We start from the raw sequence: 20,815 nt of genomic DNA, 5'->3' as shown, positions 1-20,815 counted from the left end.
TCCTCACAAGCCTCTCTTCATTTTCCTTTTCATATTCCATTTTCTCCTTCAGTCCCCAAACCTGGTTCCATTAATGCTCATAAAAATGGTAAAACAGGCCTGATAGTTATTGTGATCTTCTTATAACCATAGTGTCTCCTTTGCTCAACAAACAACTGAAGGAGCTGGGGCTACAATTGCTTAACAGGTTCAGCCTCTGGAGTAAAATTCACACGGCCTATGCAAGCCTGAGCACAGTACCTGTGTAAGGGAATATAATGATGGTCGCGTGCTTCTGAATAAGGACATTCTTGTTTTGAACATTTAGGAGGTAAAGTACAGCACAATCATATACAGTTTACATATACAACACAGTTTCTGTAGCTGCTACATCTGATACTAAACTGGCTATAGTAACAACTGCTGCTCAAAGCGAGGATATGGCATTGACTTTAACAGCAGCTGGCAAGCTCATGTCTCTCCCCGAAATAAGATGCTGCCAAACAATGGATCAGATAAATCTTGTCTCCGAGAGGTGTACAGACTCTGGGCTCCTGACATGCTCAGGCTCAGTGACAGCCGGCAGTGGGGCATCATGGTTTCTCTCTGGGCACCAGGCACCCTGGGAGCTCCTGCGCCCTAATGCAGCTATCCACTACAAAGGAGTTTGAGCTGCCTGCAGCCTCTGAAGAAAGCAGCTGCTTCCACATTGTGATTCTGTACAAAGAAATACTTCCCAGCTTCACCAAAGCAGGTGAAACACAATCCATCAGTTGCTCTAGAGGCAAAATCCCACCTCTTTAAGATGCTCTCTGTGCTGCAGAGCTACAACCTCAGAGAAGATCCACTCAGCCACACATGCTCTTGTTTCCAAGAGTTACCAGGGACTCATGTGCTGCCCTGCTCAAGCCCAGCTGGGCCTGCTGGCTATGAGCCCTCCTCACCTCTCACAAAACACTGCCTACGAACTGATGAGCAGCACTGTGCCTCTGGGGAGACATGCCTTCTGAGGCAGGCTCATCCCCAGTACTCACGGGACCTCGGGGACAGTAGCTCCTGCTCAGCAGTAATGCATAGGCAGTCTAGGAACCACAGTGCCACTACAATGAAGTCCAAAATTAAGAAAAGCTGGAGTGGTGTAGCAGTGAATTCTGCCCGCTGAAAGCCCTGGCCACAATTTTAGTTTGCCCTGCTTACGTACTGTTTGGAGCAACTGGCCTGATGGCCAAGTGAACTGCTGATTGTGCTAATCATAAACCACTGGTTTTGCTCCTTCTTTACAGCACTGTTCTGAGTGATGTTCCAAGAAATACAGAAGGGCCTGCTCTGTGTAGCAGTAAATAAGTCCTTTCAGTTTGTTGATGTGTCTGTAAAGGTTTGCTGGGGTTTTAAAGTAGAAACAAATTTGGCTCTTGGATGTGCACTGCTTATGTTCCACTGACTTCACGGGGACCCAGACGGACATATCCAAAAGCAGATTTTTATGCTATATTTATTAAAAAACCTTGCCATTCTGAAGGATCATAAAACACTTCAAATGTGCTTTTTACCATATAGATAAAGCCAACCATATGATTCACCACAGAAGTGCAGCCACCAGTAGGACAGAATGAAGCACCTATTTCCCAGCACACCATATGGGGTTCTCTTCTCTTCTCTCTCCTCTCCTCTCCACTCTGCTCCTCTCCTTTCTGCTCTGCTCTCCTCTCTTCCCTTCCCTCTCGTCTCTTCTCTCTTCCCTTCCCTTCCCTATCTTTTCCCTTTCTTTCTTTTCCTTCTCCCCTTCCTTTTCCTTTCCTTATTATAAGGAAAGATGTATGTTTTATTAAACTGGAACTCTACATAGGCAGAATGCAGTTTCCCAAACTGAAATATCCCCCCAAAATTGTGTTCTTGTCATTAAAGTGCCAAGTAAATTGATTGTGCCCTTTAAATAATAATGCTATTCTAGGGAAAGGTGCCATGGGATTCACTGGGTAAAGTATATATTAAAGTCCTCAAAAATGTAGTTTATAAATCATGCAGACTGTGTACTAGCTCTGGCTCATCTGAGAAGCATGAAACGAGGATCATATTTTGAGCATATATGAATACCATACAAGTGGTGAACTGCCATACACAGCCCTGACAAGTTATCATGCAGGAATATGAGACAGATTTTCATTAAGCAGAACCAGACTAAAAGAAGTAATTCTCTTACAATAGGACCTCACAGCTATATCCCTTTGCTACTGTTTGCTGACAATGTCCATTAATACTCCATTGAATTCGATGAAATGATAGACTCTTCCTGTTATTCTCCAAAGTATAGCCATTTGGGTAAACCTGGAAAGTTCAGCAGCAGTCATGCAGCTAAAGAGCTGCTGACATTCATGGGAATCTGTTACAGCCATTCAATTTAGAGACAATTCTAGCTTCAATGTCCCATTTGGTCTGAGACAGAGAGTTGTAGTTTGGCCTCAGCATCTGGAAACCCTAAATTTTGATTCCAGTTCTGACTTCTACTGTAATTTGTGTCTAAAGATCTAATAATCTCTTGGTAATTATTTCTAATAAACTTTTGGAGAGAAGAGGAATGTGGGAGGTGGATTGACTGTGAGCTCCAGCTCTCTCAGAGAGCGGAGCACCTTCAGAGATGTTCTCTCCTGTGCCTGGGCCCCAAAACAGGCCAAGCTAAAGCTATAGAGACTGAAGGGTGAAGAAGGATAAATGTCTCAATTGTAACACCTCCTTGAATTCTGTGGGAGTGGAAGGGGAGCAACCACTGGAGCACTGAACGCTGAGAAACAGCGTTAAAGACAAAAGACTCCCATCTTCCTCCCAAGCAAGTGCATCTTCTTTAATATCTTATAGTTTCCATACTGTTGAATAGAAGAATCCACACAGTGAAAAATTCAAACCAAAGTTCTTATGAAAACATGGTACTGTGGGAGCAATGCTAGTCCCTGCTCCCCAAAGCATGAGAACTGTTCCTGGGTGTGTTAGTGACCCCACATGCTGGAAAGGTAGAGGATTTATAGGACTACTACTTCTCACACTGCCCTAGTGAGGCAGGATTCAGCAGTAAAAACAAAGATCAAGACCAGGACTGGAATTTCATCATCTCTAAGTCTAGGAATGAATGATACCAGGTTGTTCCTAATTTCAATTGTGAACAGCATAGTGTTAGAAATTGTATTGTATTTTAATAATAGCAGGGAATCATGTTTAACCTAGGTCTTCTGTTCACAGTTACTTATACGAGTCTTTTCACAGTCTGACCCTCAGTTTGAGTTTCCTTATCAAACACACACACACAAAAATCAAGATGAAAGTCCATCTGAAATGGCCTGATTTTTACACAAGAAGTGTGTAATGACCTAGCTCATGTGGTAACCACCTAAACCATAACTCAGCCCAGCTTCACCACAAGCTCACACAGCCTCACACTTCCAAAACGAATTGACTTTCTTTACCAGCGCTTTGCAGAGCACAGACTTGACATTCTCTCTTTGCTATTTTCCTCACTTTAAGTGAGAAAACATTCAGTTGCTAGCTATAGCCTTTCTCTCATGTCTGTTAGGATGCAAACTTTTTTTCTGTAAACAGTAAACAGTCCTGGTCAGTACTGCCCTGACAAGAACTTTCCACTCTCAGTGGAATCAAGAACAATTTTACTGAATTTAGGTTTATGTTTGGCAAAGGGAAAACAAAGTGAAATATAATTTTTGAGTCTTCATCCTTACTTTTTCAACACCACAGCAATTTTAGAAAGCTCTATGCAAATTTTTGTCTAGGTACTGATTTCTTTGGCCTGACATATTTTTTTTTTTGTATTTTTTCAGCCAATAAAGCCAAGAACTAGAACTCCTATTACGCAATTCAGCCACCTTGTTTTATATAAATCTGTCTTGGGAACACAAAATGTACTTCAAGAGTTCTCTCTAATCAGTGTCTTCTCATTTAGCCTCTAGCGCATAAGCAAAAATTCTGAAAGTGTCAAACTTAGGGAAATGATTTGGTAGTTTTAAAAACACTGTATGGTGCAGAAAAGAGCAAATCACTAGAAACCTATGAAAGCCATGAAGGCAGGCATAATGGTCACTGTCACTGTCTTTAAGGCCAAGCAAACCAAGATAATTGATTGGGGCTTTTAGGCTATTATAAAGGGAATTTAAAGGTTAAGCTAAGAAGCTCTGCTGATCATCCACTGTGCCACAAGAAGAAGGGAGAGGTCGTCAAGAGTTTAATGCTGATAGTAGCATTCTGCAGCTGTCCCTAAGAAACTGTTTATTAAGTCATCTCCAGATATGGCAAGATGATTGGGTAAGTCTCTAACTAAAAACACCTAGTATTACATAAAATGCAAAGAACTTACAGAAGGCAGTATTTTCCAAACTACTTCATACTTCCCCTATTGCTTGAGATGTGTTCACATTAATTTTATGCTAATTACAGCCAACTGGTCTGTGAATATTTTAACTTTCTTCAACGTACTGTGTACTTTGAATTTGTTCGATTCTTGTTTCACTTTTTAAATGTAATGTCATCTTTTTTCCCATCTGCTCTTTTTCCACTTTCCCTCTCTTATTCTCATGGACCTCCTTCTCCAAAGCCTGGTACTCCTGAAAAAGCATTTAGTCCAGCAATTATCTCTAGCTTTTCTTCTAGTGGATAGTTTATTTCTAGGTGGCAAGAGACTATTCATTCTTTTTAGTGGATCACAACTCTATGCATAGCACCTGTTCCTAACACTTCTCTCTGGGTGCTAGAGAAAAATAGACTGGCATTAGCTTCTTTTCCCACACTTATTTTTCTTTTTTGGTCAGGAAGAACCACTAGAGCTATACAAAGATTTGGAGAAGAAATAGTAACGTGTGCTCATTCAACATTTTGTGCATCAGCAACTATCCAAAGCACCACTTATTATGGAATACACTTAAATTCATAACAACATGAGAAATTTTAGCTCTTGCCTTTTTATCCACTTTAATTTTAATCTTAAGCTTGAAAATGCACTTTTTCTGTATTGTTCCTACTCACAAAGTTAAGATAAAATGAGGCCAAGTCTTTCTCAGTTTAATCATTAATTAACTTTGCAAATTTAGCACTCAGGTAAAAACAAATAAATATGCTGAATAAAACTTATCAAATAAATTAAGCTATATTATCTAGTATACAGAGACAGGTATTCAATAAGTACTGATAAAATGGAAATCTCACAGCCAAAAATGATGTATAAGCAAGTTAGTTGAGACTCTATATTATGTCACTATAGCCTACATTGTATCAAATAAAGTAAATTTTTCCTTAGTGAAAAAGGAAGAGCAAAGTCAGATGTCATAGCAAGCAATCAATAAAAATATTTTGATATGATTTTGATAAATAAAAGTAACAATGTTGCTCAACACATGATTGGCAACTACTGAAACATAAATCATACAAATTTCCCAATGCTGCTTATGGGAAAATTATGTAGATTAGAATTTGATTAGGTTTATATCATGAGACTCAATTTGGACTTTTAATCTATTAAGCTCCAATAAATGAGGCATCTGAATGGTTCCCCTGAGCAGCAACAGTAATAACCACAGCAGTCATTTTTTGCAATATGTATTCCAACAATTTCTTTCACAGATGAAGTTAAGAAAATTCCACATCTTTAAGTACAATTACTTTGTAACTTCTACAAAAATTTCAGGTGTATGCAGTGAGGAAATGGATCCATATAAAATGCTTAAACAGACATTTTGTGATCATCAACATCTGTCACTCTGTTCTAGCAATATTATTTTCCCATCAACTTGGACTTACCTACGGTTGACTTCATGGTCTGTGTGGGCTAAATAGTGCCAGCAGACTTGTAAATTACTCAAGCTGGAACTGAGCTGGAAACCTATAGTAAAATGTCATTAAGTTCTCTATAGGCTGGGTCAAAACTGAAATCCCACATTCAAGGCTGTGTCGGGGATCAAAGATTTGACTGTGAAGGTTAGGGCCCCATTTTATCAAAGAAATCTGAACCGGACTCCCAGAGCTGAGTTTGGAGACAGGTTGGATTCAAATCAAGACCACCTTTAATTCATATGGCAGGTATGCTCCATAGGCCTGCTGCACATTTCCTGCAGTCTAATCTGTCTACAAGTATCCAGAATCTCTTCTCCAGTCTTACTCCATGCTGTAAAAAAAAGCCATTTTTGTCAGGGCCTGCCAACTAGAGAGCATATTGTGCTCATGTGCCAATTCTGTCAGAGCTCACCAAATCCTGTCACAACCTTTCAATGGACAAAATGTCACGAAAGCACATAGTCAAGTGACAGTATCCAGGTGATTCTCAAAGATCAAATATGTAGTTCAAAAACTACAAGGCTTGATTAAATGCTCAGTGTAAAGAACATGAATTTTATGTTTTTGTGTGAATACATTTTTAAAGAGAGGCATAATGGAGTATTTCCTTTCGGCATGTATGTTTTCAGCATGCCACTGCTCTCCATGAACCAAAAATTTTTGACCAGAACTCCAAACTGAATGCCCTGAATAGAGAAGAAAAACAAACTCATGCTCTGTGCACTGAAATGCTCCCTTATGTAACACACAAAGTGCTAGAGTAACGCCTCTGTTGAAGACTCCTTAATAGATATTTAATATATATAAAAATGAATACCAAGTCTTTCTGAACTATGCAAGCCTGCATAACACGAACTCAACCAACTTTTCTGTAGAAACCATTATAGATCACTTGCCCCAGATGCAGTTACTACTGTGGGGAATGAGAATTCCCAAAGGAGTATTTGTTTGCTTCTCAAAACAAAACGCTCTTGATCAGAAAAGATAACTTACTAATTTCCTGCTGCAGTTTATTCTGAACCTTGCAAATACAATATGACGTCCAACTTTAAATGGGGATAAGGAAATACCACCTTAGGCATTGGGATATATTTTCAAACACTTGGCAACTACATCACTCCAATGGCACAATTATGTGCTCTTCAGAACTGTCTTTGCAACGGGCCTTTATAAAAAATGTCTCTGTTATGGACAATAAAGCAAGTAAGAAAGCATTATACTATTACATAAAAGTATTATATAAAGTATTTCCACTAAAATAAATGTCAATCCACTGACATGGAAGTTCACAGGAATAGCTAATATACCAACCCAGTCTTATACTCTGTTCAGCTCAGAATCTTATCCCTGCATTATATGTCACGTGTATATTATGCCATATTCTACCCCAGGTTAAATATAAGTCCACCAAATACTAAATGGGTTAATGTGGTGCAATTACTCCTGATTCTGACTGGAAATATGCAAACCATGAAGGTTTCCTTTTCTTTTTTCCTTTCTTCTTTTTTCACATACAAAAAAAAATCCAAATAGAAATTGCTCAATTATGGAAGCAAGAATAATCTGAAATAGCTTTCTAATTGCAGATGCTCAAAATGTTATAGATGTACCAGTAGCAGTGTATTAGCTACTAAAACCTGATAGACAGCACTCCTATTGCTGATGGTACCCAATGCGTAAAGTTTGGGAAGCTCTGCTTCAGTCAATACAGGCTCCAGAACCAAGAAGCCAGAAAGGAACCTCTGCCTTTATTTGCCATTCTGGGGGGAGAAATAACAGATGATTTACTCAAATATAACAAGAGAAAAAGAAAAGTATACACAAAAGCCAGTGAGGTACTATCTGCTCTTGAGAAAAAGTGGACTTCCTATTGTAAAGTTTGAACTATTTTGGCTAATTTTTTCCCCCTCTTCATCAAACATTAATCTTAGAAATGCAAGTAGTTCATTACCATGATGGAATGGCTCAAATTATTTTATTAGAATGTGTGTTAACATCCTTATGGGTTTTGCTTGTCTCACATAGTTCAAATGTCTTTTTATATTTAGAAAAGTACCAGCAGAAGTGTCTCTACAACAGCTCCACATTTATTTTATTTATATGGGATCCAATAATCATTTCACTAGAGCTGATAAAGACAATGATAACAATAAAAGGTAATGCTGTACTATTTAAGTAGTGAAAATTAAGTGGTAGCAATAAAATATATGCCATGGTAACCAGTACACAGTAGAATCATGCTGAAAACACCTTCCAGCAAGCAATTTTTGAGTTTTCGGCATTACACTGACTATTCTTTACTGTCATTGACACATCTAAATATTTCTGTTGGGTTTAAAAATAGCATAATCTCTATAAACATTTAAACAACTCATATCAACTTACCTATCCATTATGATTTACTGGAAAGGTAAATGGATTGATGAAAATTGTTTGCTTGCTTGTTTGAATACCAGTAGTATCAATGTCCGTGGAAATATCTGTCTTTTCAAGTAGGGGTTTCTAATACTTCTGAGTGTCTTCAGTCTATTTTCTTGTCATTTGATAGGATTCTAAGAATAAATATTCAAACTGAAATGTGGAATTCTGTAGAAAGTATGAGGTACTTGAGAAAGTTTGGATCTGTGATTGGCGGGGCCAATCTGAAACAAACCTGCAGATAAATTTTAAGTTCTAGTGTAAGGTACATTATACTAAAATGTAAAGTATCTCTTTTTATTTTACATCACAAAATATGTTGCCATTAAAGACAAAAAGCTAAGTTAGACTAATAATGCGGAACATGAAAACATTAAATCAAATTCAACAAATTACAGAATGGTGACAAATAATTTCACAGCATATCTAAAGATAAATATATTCCAAATTTTCAGAAACTCTTTGCCTAATTCAGTCTACATCTATCTCACTCAAAATGGAAGGTATGTACAGAATAACATAGTTTACACTGCTGCTCAAGAACTGAACTAAGATTTAATTGATTAGTTAAAAAAATTATAACTAAGAGAGTCCTCAGATGCTTAGAAACCTAGAATTTATGAGGCTAAGGCTTCTCAAGTGACGAACTAGAATCAGTTTCCTCTTGGGAGGAGAGTATTTTGAAGTGCCTTGTGCATCACAGGATACTTTGCACAAGCACTTGCTGACTTCTTCTCCTTACAAACTTCCCATAGCTCATCAGAGGGCAGCTCCTGCTCTGAAACATAAGGGGTTGTCAGGTGTCCTATGGAGATGAGCATCAAGGAAGTACTACTCTGGAGAAGAAATGCTCGGGAAGGCACTGCTGCCCCCTGCCTCCATTCTCTGATGTGGAAGGGAAAGCAGAGAGATCCTGTAACCCCAGTCCATCCCCACCATGAACACCTGGAAGGAAACACCCTTTCTACCTTGTTAATTATCAACTCGGTCTCTGCCTCTCCTTGATGAGAGAAATAGATGAGGACACTTTTTCCACTTTCATGAATTTTAGGTTCTCTCAACTCATCAACACTTTATAAAGAAATGAAAAAACAAAAAGCCTGCAATTTTAATTAGCTTTTAGTGAAGTTACTTTAGGTGGCACACACCAAAAATAAACAAGATGTGTTGGGAATGAAAACTTTACTTTACATGCCATATTTCTGCCTAAGAAAATGTTGTAAATAAGACTTCAAATCTGTGGTTAATAACTCTATGAATGTCATACTTCAAGGAATCCTTTTCAATGTTCTGTGGCAAAATCCCTTCCCAGTCTTGGGGATAATACTTTTTTATGGTCTCTAAAGAAGGTTTGGTACCAAGGGGTAGGTAATGAAACTGAATAGGATAAAACAGAGTCTCTGAGAGTCATCTATTTGCATAGGCACATACTGGAAATAGCAAGGTTGCTAAATTGGAGTTATAGGGAAAAATCTTTTTGATATTTGTCCTCTATGAAAGAGATCTCCAAAGCATTATTTAAGGGGGCCTGTCAAACACTGATTTCAAGCCAGGGTAGATTAGATAACCCAATTCAATGGGGATCTTTTCATACAGCTGTACTTACTTCTGAACAGTTCAAAGGTACTGTGGTAGAAAGATATATTTTTCATACAGTACTTAGAACAGAAACAACTCCAAATTATTGAGGATTTACAACAACTACACCTTCTAAAATACATAGCTTAATATTCTAGACAAAATGGTGCAAATATTTCTAAAGTTAAATCTGTTCAGAGCAAAAACTGCTTTGGAGCAAGCTCATACTTGTGACGAATGAGATATTCATTCTTAATAACATCTCACATAATTGTATCTTTATTAATACAATCCATTTATCCTCAAAGAAATGGTCCCCCCCAGGATTTTTTCAGCACCCATGACATGTTCTGATTTCAGTGAAATATCTCTCGGTTTTTTGGAGGAGGCGTTCTTTCAAAAATGTCTGGCTATCCTTGCCTACACTTGGAGACTCATTCTAGGTCACAGAACAAGTGGGCTGCCATAAAATGAGAAGAAATAGTAAACCCTATGAAGACATCCACTCACATTGTTAATACCACCCTGCCAATGTACTTAAGCGAAAACTCTGTAAAATCACACTTACAGAAAATATACATGCAGTTAAACTGGAGATGTACTTTGCCTCCCACTACTAACCAATAATCATGCTCCTGTATTTGTCTTAGAGTATGTAACATTTAAACTTGAATACAAAATTAAAAACAACAGCCAACCCTCAAATCAGTAGGAAAGGTCCAATCACAATTATAATTTCATGGGATTTACTTTAGAGTTCTATGGAAAGCTTGCAAAGGATCAGGTATTCCCTATGACATTACAGAAATTTTATATAAATATAATCTTAATCTTCTATCTAAATAAGTCTGTAGGTAAACTGCCAGTAACCATAACACTATTGGATCCCTTGAATAAAAATAAATCACAAATAACTAGTCAGGAACAAAGCTTACTCTTCTTCCCTCTTCGACAAAAGAAAGCCCACCATCCCATTTGCAAAACTGAGGGATTTACTTTTTCAGATTTTGTTTGTCAGATGTTAACAAGAAAAACTACAAAATAGAAGTATTAAGAACACAGTATGTATTGATTTGCAAATGAAGGCAGGTCCTCAGTTAAGCCTGCATATCCAACTCTGCAGGTGTTGAAAGCTTAGGAAGGTTCTTGGTAATGAGAAATTACCAATGGTTTTTAGAGATTTCCTATCATGGAAAGGCTGGCCTCCCTCAAGTTAAACCATGTCAAACTTCAAAATCAATGAGTCCATCCTGATAAAAGAATACCAACCATTTCTAAAGTTGTACCCTAAAGTTGTAAAAGTTTAATGGTAGTTCTGCAGCTCACTAGTACGTGTTAGATTCCTCTTCTACACTGGATATCACAGGCCAGTATTTAACTGGAAAGAATGAAGAACTAAAATGTAGGTTTCTTCTGTAGCCTAATTAGACTGGTGGATTGTGCTAGATATGGATGTTTTGTATCTCTTTGGCCTTTCACGCTACGGACCAGCAGTGACACAGATCTCTGAATTCATGTATGTCTATAAAAAAAACCTTTATGAATATAAATAACAATTTATTAAACAAACAATATGTACTGAAGCAAAGAAAGATACTAAAATTATGCTCATGAGGCTGCCTGCTACGGTATATAACTTTCGAACTATCTCGTAATCATGTAATATATTATCTATATGTTCCATTTTCTTGAAGTTATCTTCATAATCAGGATGCTATCACAACTATCGTGGGCATTGGAACTATTTTTAATTTTAATTTAAAGAGCAATTAAAGAAAGACAATGGATACACAAGATAATAAAGTAAGTGATTAGCAGCATGCAAATGACAAAGGCTTAATGATAATACCCTGTTCTATTCTCCAAAGGACCTGTCGAGAGAAACCCTTCCTACATGTGGTTGTTCAGCTAATGTGCCTCAGCCTACAATTACAACATTGCTGACACCATTAACCACTGAAACAACACCACTTCATGAAATCCTTGTTGTCTCATTAAAATGCAAAGGGTCAGGTAATTTACCAGTATTGTGTGTCTACTTTCCGTTGTTGGTAATTAGCAAGCATTACCCAGCATGGACTCCTACTGGGAACTGGAGAAACTCTGTGAAATATTAAAGAGAAATTCTTCATATTTGACAAGAATTTGAAAGATAAGAATTTACCTCAATACACCTTTGGATTCACGGGGTCATGAAATACAGCTCTTATGCATATTCAATGTCAGAAGACTTTATGGGTGGTTATTTTAGAAACTAAATTCCAAATTCTCAGAAATTTACTCTTGCATGATTGGATCTATATATGTATCTTCTGCTGCAATTAAGCAGTTCTTGCAAATGCAGAGACTGAGTAGCAAAACACTTTCCAGTTTCTTAAACAACATATGGTTTGCTCAAAAAGACCTTTTTTTTAGTTAAAATACAGAGATTGGAATAATACATTCTAATGTCCATGCTCCCTTTCTTCCTGCTAATTGAAGTCCCATATCATCATTTAAAGCAACCTTGATGACATTCACTATTAGCTCACATCTTGTCAGGGAGCAGAATGGTTTCTTATTCTTTAAATGGAACTTTTGGAACATAAAACACATTCCAATAAAAGTGAGCAGAAAATTATGAATTCATTAAACTACTTTGGTATCTTGTGCTATATATAATATTTATATTCCAACTACTGTAAAATATGCTTTAATATCTTTAGGCAACTATAAGGACTTAAATATTTATAAAATGGCTAAAGATAAAGTATAGCTCTCTTATTCCTACATACAGATGATGTAAAGCATGCAATCAAAGACAATAACACTTTCAACCCATTTGTCATCTTAAAGGAGCCTTTCAACTTCAGATCCCTTGTGTGCAATCTATGTAAGAGTTGTTGCCTACATAGGCAACTCTAGAGGAGTTTGCTCCTTAAAAACTACCAGGAGTGCTATACTTCACATAAAACAGGGTTTTCTGAAAATGGAGACAAAACTATAAATTTGCAGGCAAAACAGCTCCAAGTGGGGCTTCAAAATACTGCTGTATTTATCTCTGGGACATCTGGGAACAGGAAGCATTTTGATTTAATATTTCATAACATAGAGGCAATTGCTTCCTTGCCTGGTGTATAATTAATGCTCATAAAAAGAGAGGGTTTTTTTTATTCCTCAGCATCAGAAATGCACAAAAAGTACACCTTCATAATAGGGGGTTTGCTTTCAAGATGTTGAACAACAAATAATAATAAAATAGAGTCACTGTGAATTTATAACAGTCTTGGGATGGTTAAATATATTTATAGTTTAAGTGTGAAATCACATGCTTGATGTACTGTATTACCTACCTCCTTTGTTCAGTTTTATCTTTCTCTGGACATAGTGAAAGGTTTCTTGAAAGCAGAGGGGGATGTAGGAATTGTGAAAGTTGGAAGGTATTTGGGCTAGGAATTTGTGGCATTTCACAAATACGGGGAAATTCTACCCATGAAATATATGTCTCCAGGCGTTTCACAGTTTTAGTTCATAAGCAACAGAATTGAAACCTTTCTTACAAGTTTCTCTCTCTCCATAGGAAAACTTTTAAAGAGTCAGGAAACTGAGTATTTCAGTTGCGGCAGCTAGTGTTCCACCCTAGAGTCCAGCTGCAGGGAAAATAGAAGAAAGGGGTGACAGTCCTGGGTGGAAGTTTTTCTCCCAAGGGTTTCTCGTGAAGGATGGAAGGTTAACAATGTCCTGTCTTACAAAAGGGAACAACTCCTAGCGTAGAAGGTTTCTATAACACAGGAAACTAAGTTAAGTGAAATGCTTCTCTTCCACCCAGCCTCTCCAGGTTAGGTCCAAATCTTGCTAAGACTTGCACATAATCTAACTTTACACAGGTGGATAGTTTCATTGAAGTCAGAGAGTTTTATTAACTTGTATAACATTAAGCACATAACTTCAGCTTTTAAACAAGCAAAGCATCGAATTGGAAACTTGACAGGGCAAAGGCCATATTTTATTCTTGTTTATATCAGGACTATGACAACAGGCTCTTAATCCCATTTAGAGCCCTAGTACGCTACCATAAAATAAATAACAGCTATCACCTGACCCATCTGGTTCAACAGGAGAAGAAATTATGTGCGCGTTGTAAACAGGCAATCCTGAGTTATTTATCACAGTGATCGAGTCTTCAAAAATGGGATTACCTGTGAGCAAATGGTGATGTGGCACATGTGCTGGGAATTTAGGAAACCATTATTTCATTTTTCTATTTTAACTGCATGGGTTATTTAGGATGGCCAGTCTTTGTTTTGAGAAATAATAACCAAATAGAACTCCAACAAATATTCCACAGTTTGGTTGGTTAAACAAGAACCAATCATCTAACTAAGTAGAAAACCCCATTAAAGAGATTATTATTTTTATCTGTCTAAAGAAAAGAAAGCGTATACCAACTGATGCTCACAAAAATACAAGGAGCACTCAGGCAACACATAGTGTAAAAATACCGTTAATCAGGTGTTATCCCTGCACTAAACCATCCATCCTGACAAACCAATCATCCTTACATCAACACTTGCCATTTTTGCAAGTATGACTAGTATGGATATCATCTGGGAGCCAATTTTTCAAAATATCTAAGTGATTTAGGAAATTATTGGTCATCTTTAAGTAGAACAAGCATTCAGCAGCCTACACCCCTTTGATTTACAAAGACACACAGAATTCTAAGTGTTTAAAATATAGAAATCTCATAACTCACTTTGACACTTCAAAAATTACACAGATTCTTTCACTGTTTGCCAGCACAACTTATTTATTTATTTTTAACATTATATCTATTTTTAATATTCCAAAATTATTTATATGCTTTCCCAAGAAGTTTAAGTAACTCCTTAAGATCTGGAGTGATTTAGCTGGCTTAAACAGAGCTTGAGTTTATACATTGGAAAGTAAGGCTCTCTTTTTCTACATTTTCACGTAATGTAATAAATGAAACATAAAAAGCAGTGCTGGAGTTGCCACAGAATATTGAATTCCACAGCAGACTAAAAAATAACTGCATTTACAATGACCAAACCCTATGTGCTGAACTACTTCACATCAGAACTTTAATTTATTACTTTAAAATCAGAGAAGTAACAGTCAACATTCACCAAAGAACTCCTCCTTCAGGAATAATCATAACAGAAACCTACTTTTTTTTTGAATGTGTAACAAACATATCTAACAACACTACAATACAGTTATCTAGGAAAGTGACACAGAACCTTTGCTAATCAAGCATTTTCAGGCAGTATTTATCCCTTCTCCTTGTTTAATAATTTTCTCTCCTTTCCAATCCTGATAACACTACAGCTGTTTTCTCTCTTTTGCTAATATTTCAGAGATAAAACACTCAAGAATAATTGATTGGTAGAGCTGAAAATGAAAACGTTAGCTGCAAACACAATGCAATGTAAATCTGAAATTAGCGTTAACAGGAATTTTCTTTCAGCAGATTGGGAGATGAGGTCCACCAAAAGGTGCATTAGTTTAAGAATTAAAGTATCCAACGATTGTGAAATAAATCTAATGAAACTCAGTGGCTGAGAAATACCAACATCCATTTCCATCCTCTCAATCAAAGCTTAAGCCTGCTCCCACAAAAAAAAGACGACAAAGCCACAAGTGATTTCTAAGGGAATGCAATCAAATCAAACTAAACTTTCACAGAGTTATTTTATGCTTGTGTTATGCATTATAGTGGAAAGTCAGTGTGTAAAATTCTGAGTATATTTACTCGATTTTATAAGATTTTCCCCAGAAGAATCCTGCTATGATGTATGGGAGATGTATTACCCAGGAGTTCCCCTCCTCTTTATTTTTTTCTCTTTATTCTTTCTTCTTGGAGGATCTATTACGAGAACTGTAAATGCAGGCCTTAAAAAGATCTCTCATGTGTTGAAATAGTGTTCCTAGGGAAAATTCTCATAAGTTGAAGTCATTCAGAAAACAGCTGCAATCGTTACTATGCTGAAATACATCTACCCTGCTGTACTGTGATCTGTCTTGTAATGCCCATAGAAAAAATGTTACTATACAGCCTCCCCTTTCTGTACTTCAGACCTGCTTGGAGCCATAAGACCACTTTTCTTTATTGTTTAGTAAGTGTTTTTAATGAAATGTACTGCTCTTATTATATAGGACTCAAAATAAGATCTAAATCACTAACCAATAAAAGAAAATTATTGAGTCGGATATCTAAAGTTACTACCCAGAGGCTACCCTGGTACAGCATTTATAAATCTCTAAACAGTTAAGTATAATTGTCTTTCTGTTTTTTGGGAAGAAAGCCAAATAGCAGTTTTATTTACAACTGAAGAAAAATATTTTCTATTCATCTGGTGGGTAAAACAACAAGTAAAGTTCCCACAATGTAAGACTGAAAGAAAATACAGGGAACATGAAAAGCTATATGGGAGTAGTCAATAAATGCTGCTTGAAAGAGAAGGGATGGAAGGGTCAACAGAATGAGGAAAAAGAGAATTAGTGGAGCTCTCTCAACATACTGCCAAGGCAGAGCCATTCCCAGGCTCAACCTTCCTGGGGGCTTTGAAGAAATGTTATGGCTTGGAAGCAAAAAAACTTAACATGGATTTAATATTCTTTGGCCTTCTCTCCAAAATACTTATTGATATACTAATCTCACTTTGTATTTGAGGGGGCAGAATGAGAAGAAGGAAGGATCAAGGGACAATAAAAACAGTTCTCCAGTCCCTGAAAGTGACTTTTCTTTTTTCCACCACAAAGGTACCTCTTTATAAACCTTTCAAGGAAGACTACCAAACAATCAGCATCTTCAGGACAAACTGCAAGGTAACAGAACTTCCCTTGTCACAGATAAGGCATCTCACTGAGTTTATGTGCTGTTTTGTGAAGAGCTGGACAAAGCTTCTACTTTACAGCATTTCATATCTCAGAAGCTGAGACATCTTAAGGAAATTGATAGAGTCCCCCACAGCTTTAATGAAATATACTTTGGCTTTGCTGCTTTTGGAATCTAGGTTATGTTCACTGCAGGCTGCTGTTTAGATTTTGGTCCAGCTGAGAAGCTCACTGTCATCCAGATAACCGTGTGGACAGCGAGAGCATCTCCCAAAGGCAACAAACTGCCCCTGGTGATTTTAAAAAGCTCATTCTCAGGACAATAGAGTCAGCACCACTAACACCTAGTGAGCCTAAAGAGTTGCCCAGTCAGGTTTGAAACCTTCAATGCAGACAGCCCTGAAAATGGCAGCCTTTGTATGTGACAGTTTTCAACAACACAAGTCCAATCCGAAGGATTTTCTTGTTCTTTTCTAGTAGAATTTTACATGCTAGATCTTATGGAAAGGGGACTAGCTGTAAGTCATTCCAGAGCAGTTAGTCAGCTTTTCCTTCTAATACATATTGTTTGCATTCATAGTTTTGTGTGGTCATGGGTTTGGTCATATGTTGCTAGACAGCTGATGATGAACATGGATTTGATGACTTAGACAGTTTTGTCTCATCTGCTCTGGGCAATTTGGGGTCCTTTGTAGGTCTGATGCACAATATATTTTGTTTTCCGTGGCTTGGAACTGTAAGGACAAATGAGTTAGTCTCTAAGTGAGCACTTCAGCTGGAAAAGATGCGATTTCGGCAGGATCAATCAGGACTTAAGGCAGCCTAGCAAATCTTTGTTCCTACATGAGAACTGCTGTGTGTTTATCAGGTCCAGCTTGTGCTAGTAGTGGAAAAGTCCTTTGCTGATATAAACTAGATTAATTCAGTAGACTTTTAGCAGTTAATTTTGCTCCATTATACAAAGAAAAAAAACTAATCCATTGGGCTCTGAGGCCTTATTGTTACAAGACACTGCCTGCAAGGAAGTCTTGCTGCCATATTCCCTTCCTCCTGTTTCTTTCACAAGGCCTTTCTTTCAGATCTTGTTGAGGTTCAGTCGTCAGTGCAACGCTACCACCCTGGTTGCAAAGGGCAGAATTGGATGGATGCAGAAGTGTTTGTTTATTGTTTAAATATTTAGTGTTTACATGGCTAAGGTTGGCAGTGACTTTGACATTTGAGCAGGTAAAGAGGGTGCAGCTTTGGAGAAAAGGGAATGAAACCCCCAAATTTGGAGGCATTTTTTCTCCTTCCAACGGAGAATAAGAGAGATACAAATGAACTTCAGCACTAGGACAATGATTATGATTTATTTAATGCTTAAAGAAATTTGCATCCTGCTTTTTATGGCATGCTTCTTGTATTGCTATCATCTTTCGTCTGATACTGGAGCAAAATAGTCCCAAGTGAGTAAAAATTGGAGTGATTCTTGTGCATTCAATAACCTATCAATTAAATGATTGTAACTTTTTCTTTTTCAGGGGCATAAACATAAACTATATATCAGGTTTTCATATGAGATTCCACTGCTTACTGACTACAGAATTATACTAACTTATTACTTAAAAATACTGGAAAAGCTGCTTAAACAGCAAGGGTAAAATTACACTGTTAATTCCCTGGCCAAAAATCTAGCAGCTTAGGCCATATGTTTCTCAGGCTGTTCACACATTTTGTTTTGTTTCTTCTCTTTTCAACACCCTGTCAAAGGTCAACTGACTTTCTTCCACATACGCAGATTTTCTAATGTCAGTATTAACTATGATCAGTAATAGGAGTCATATAAAAAAGCAGCACAGAGCACTCTTTCAAGGGTGTGTGGGGGTGAGGAATGTCTGAATTCAAAATTCAGATCTAGAAAAATTCAGACTGGCAATAGTCAAAGCTTGTATTAGCTAATGCGAATTGAAATGTTTGCCCAAGATAAGGGAGTATGTTAAATAATACACAAATGCTAAAGCGAAAATAAAGTGACAACACACTTTGTAAATAAAGGTACTTAATTGCCAATAAGGAGCTGCAAGGTGGTTCTAGGATTCTGCTTGTTGACCAGCAGAAGCTGAATCACCAGGTTTATATAATTGTCACTATAGTTGTGCCTACAGTACATTAAAACTGCATCTTATAGACAAAAATGTCACATTGGATATAATTTCCAGTAAACTTTGTGCCATCTATTGATTTAATTGCTTCTGACAGCCTAATCATTGTATTCAAAATCTTTCTAGAAAAGCTACTGTATGGAAAGGAAAGCAACTAATTCATAAGTTGTGGACATCATAAGCAGAGAATTTACTGGGAAGATGACTACTTTCTGAGGTAACTGGTTTCAGAATAACCCCTCCTAGTCAGCAGTGCAAAATAAAGCAGGCTCCTTGTCATCTCCCTTATGTTATGCCCTGCTTCCACAGAAAAGTTGCATAGAATCATCATGTTTTTACATGCAAATTGATATTCACCTGAAGAAATGTCCAAGAACTCTCCAGTGTGCACTAACCTATTGTCCCACTGCTTCTCTGCATCAGTGATATCAGATGTTGCTGCAGGGGTTTAGATCATGACCCCTGACTACACTTCTTGACCCATAGAGGCTATGCTGTAACAGCCAACTTTATAATACTGTATAGAGTCATACCACCACAGAATAATTCAGGATTGACGGGACCTCAGGTCTCTAGTCTGCACTCCTACTCAAAGCAGGGTCAGCTATGAGGTCAGACCAGGTTGCTCAGGGCTTTATCCAGTCAGGTCTTCTAGTCTCCAGGCCTGAAGACTAAAAAACAGCAGGTGTTCGTGCGCTGCACAAGACTTGCTACATCGCTAGGTTTTTCCATCTCATTCAGTGTGGTCTAAGATCCAGCATACTCCTAGAGGTAAAATAGAGCAGCCAGAAGCTATTGCAGACTTTTTGTGCATCTCTCACATTTGTAGCAATACAGAAACTCTCTTTACAGTGGCAGATTCTTTGTCTGTGAGCACCGCAAGCGTGGGGCTTACCACTAACCTCTGTGCACCAGCACGAGGAGGAAATTCTCTCAGACTGCCCTTGCTCAAGAGCAGGAAGGAAGGGAGGAAAGGGGTGAGAAAGACAAACAGATTCTATTACTTGATGATTCTAGTTATGTGCATGGTAGGAGACAGAGAGACCCACTGTACAAGAGCCTGATACTGAAACTACACAATTGGTTCTGAGGTACAAAATTTCAAACCTCAGGTCTAAATCACTCAAACAAGGAACTCGAAAGCCTGTCTTCCACTTCTCTAATGATCTTCCTAATCATGACTGCACATTATTGTAGTGTGAACAAATTCATATCTCTCACAAGTTTTTTCAGGGAATAACTCTGAAATATTTGGGATTGTCTCACTGCCAGGCAAAGACAAGGTTGAAAATTCAAACACATATGAGATAAGAAAATCATTTCCTTCCTCTTATGCTCTGAATCTACTTGTTATCCAGATAACTATCCAATCAGACTTTGAAAATTGCTAAATTTTTAGTTTCCAAATATCCTGATACAATTTAATTCCACTATCAAATTCCACAGTTTAATTAATCATTCTAACAAAGAGTTTTCCACATTCAAGAAGTTACACCGTTGCCTTTGATTTTTGGCTAATAGTTCATAATTGCTCATTAGAGCGTAAAGAGGAAGAACTGAACTAAATCTTTGTTCGCACACTCCTTGAGACTATCTCCAGGACAAGCTTACAGGGAAATTGCAGACCAAAGCATTACCCTTTTACACCTACATTTAAAACAAGGCTAGATCCAGAGGGAATATTTACTGCACACTTAATAGGTTTATGAAAGGTAGGACGTTCTTTTGCTGCATAAGCTGTAAGACCCTTCAGGGATGGAAAGATGACTGTTTTTACACTGATGGTATTTGCCAGGGTGCTTATGACTGCTTTGCAGCTGCTTTGCCCTGGCATAGTTGGTGTAAAATTGCCTTTGGCTACCTATGAATCAGTCCCTTCCTCTCAGCAAAGACTGAAGGATTTCATTCGATGTCTTTAAACGGGATGAATACATGTCAAACCAAGGGAAGAAATCAGCTTTGAGTTACATGTAAGTAGCTTTTTGAGCAAGAAGGCAGAGGAAGTGTAAAACCATATAATTTAAAATTCTTGT

General features: G+C 37.5%; 1 protein-coding gene across 20 annotated transcripts in view; it reads right to left on the bottom strand.

The window, feature by feature from the left end:
* The window catches only part of KCNMA1 (potassium calcium-activated channel subfamily M alpha 1), a 536,645-nt gene that overhangs the window by 24,302 nt on the left and 491,528 nt on the right, over positions 1 to 20,815 (bottom strand). The gene's annotated exons all lie outside the window — the stretch shown is intronic.

The sequence above is a fragment of the Dromaius novaehollandiae genome, chromosome 6, assembly GCF_036370855.1.
Source record: "Dromaius novaehollandiae isolate bDroNov1 chromosome 6, bDroNov1.hap1, whole genome shotgun sequence".
Taxonomy (NCBI): domain Eukaryota; kingdom Metazoa; phylum Chordata; class Aves; order Casuariiformes; family Dromaiidae; genus Dromaius; species Dromaius novaehollandiae.
Note: the sequence above shows the minus strand (reverse complement) of the source record. Positions and strands in the feature narration are given on the sequence as shown.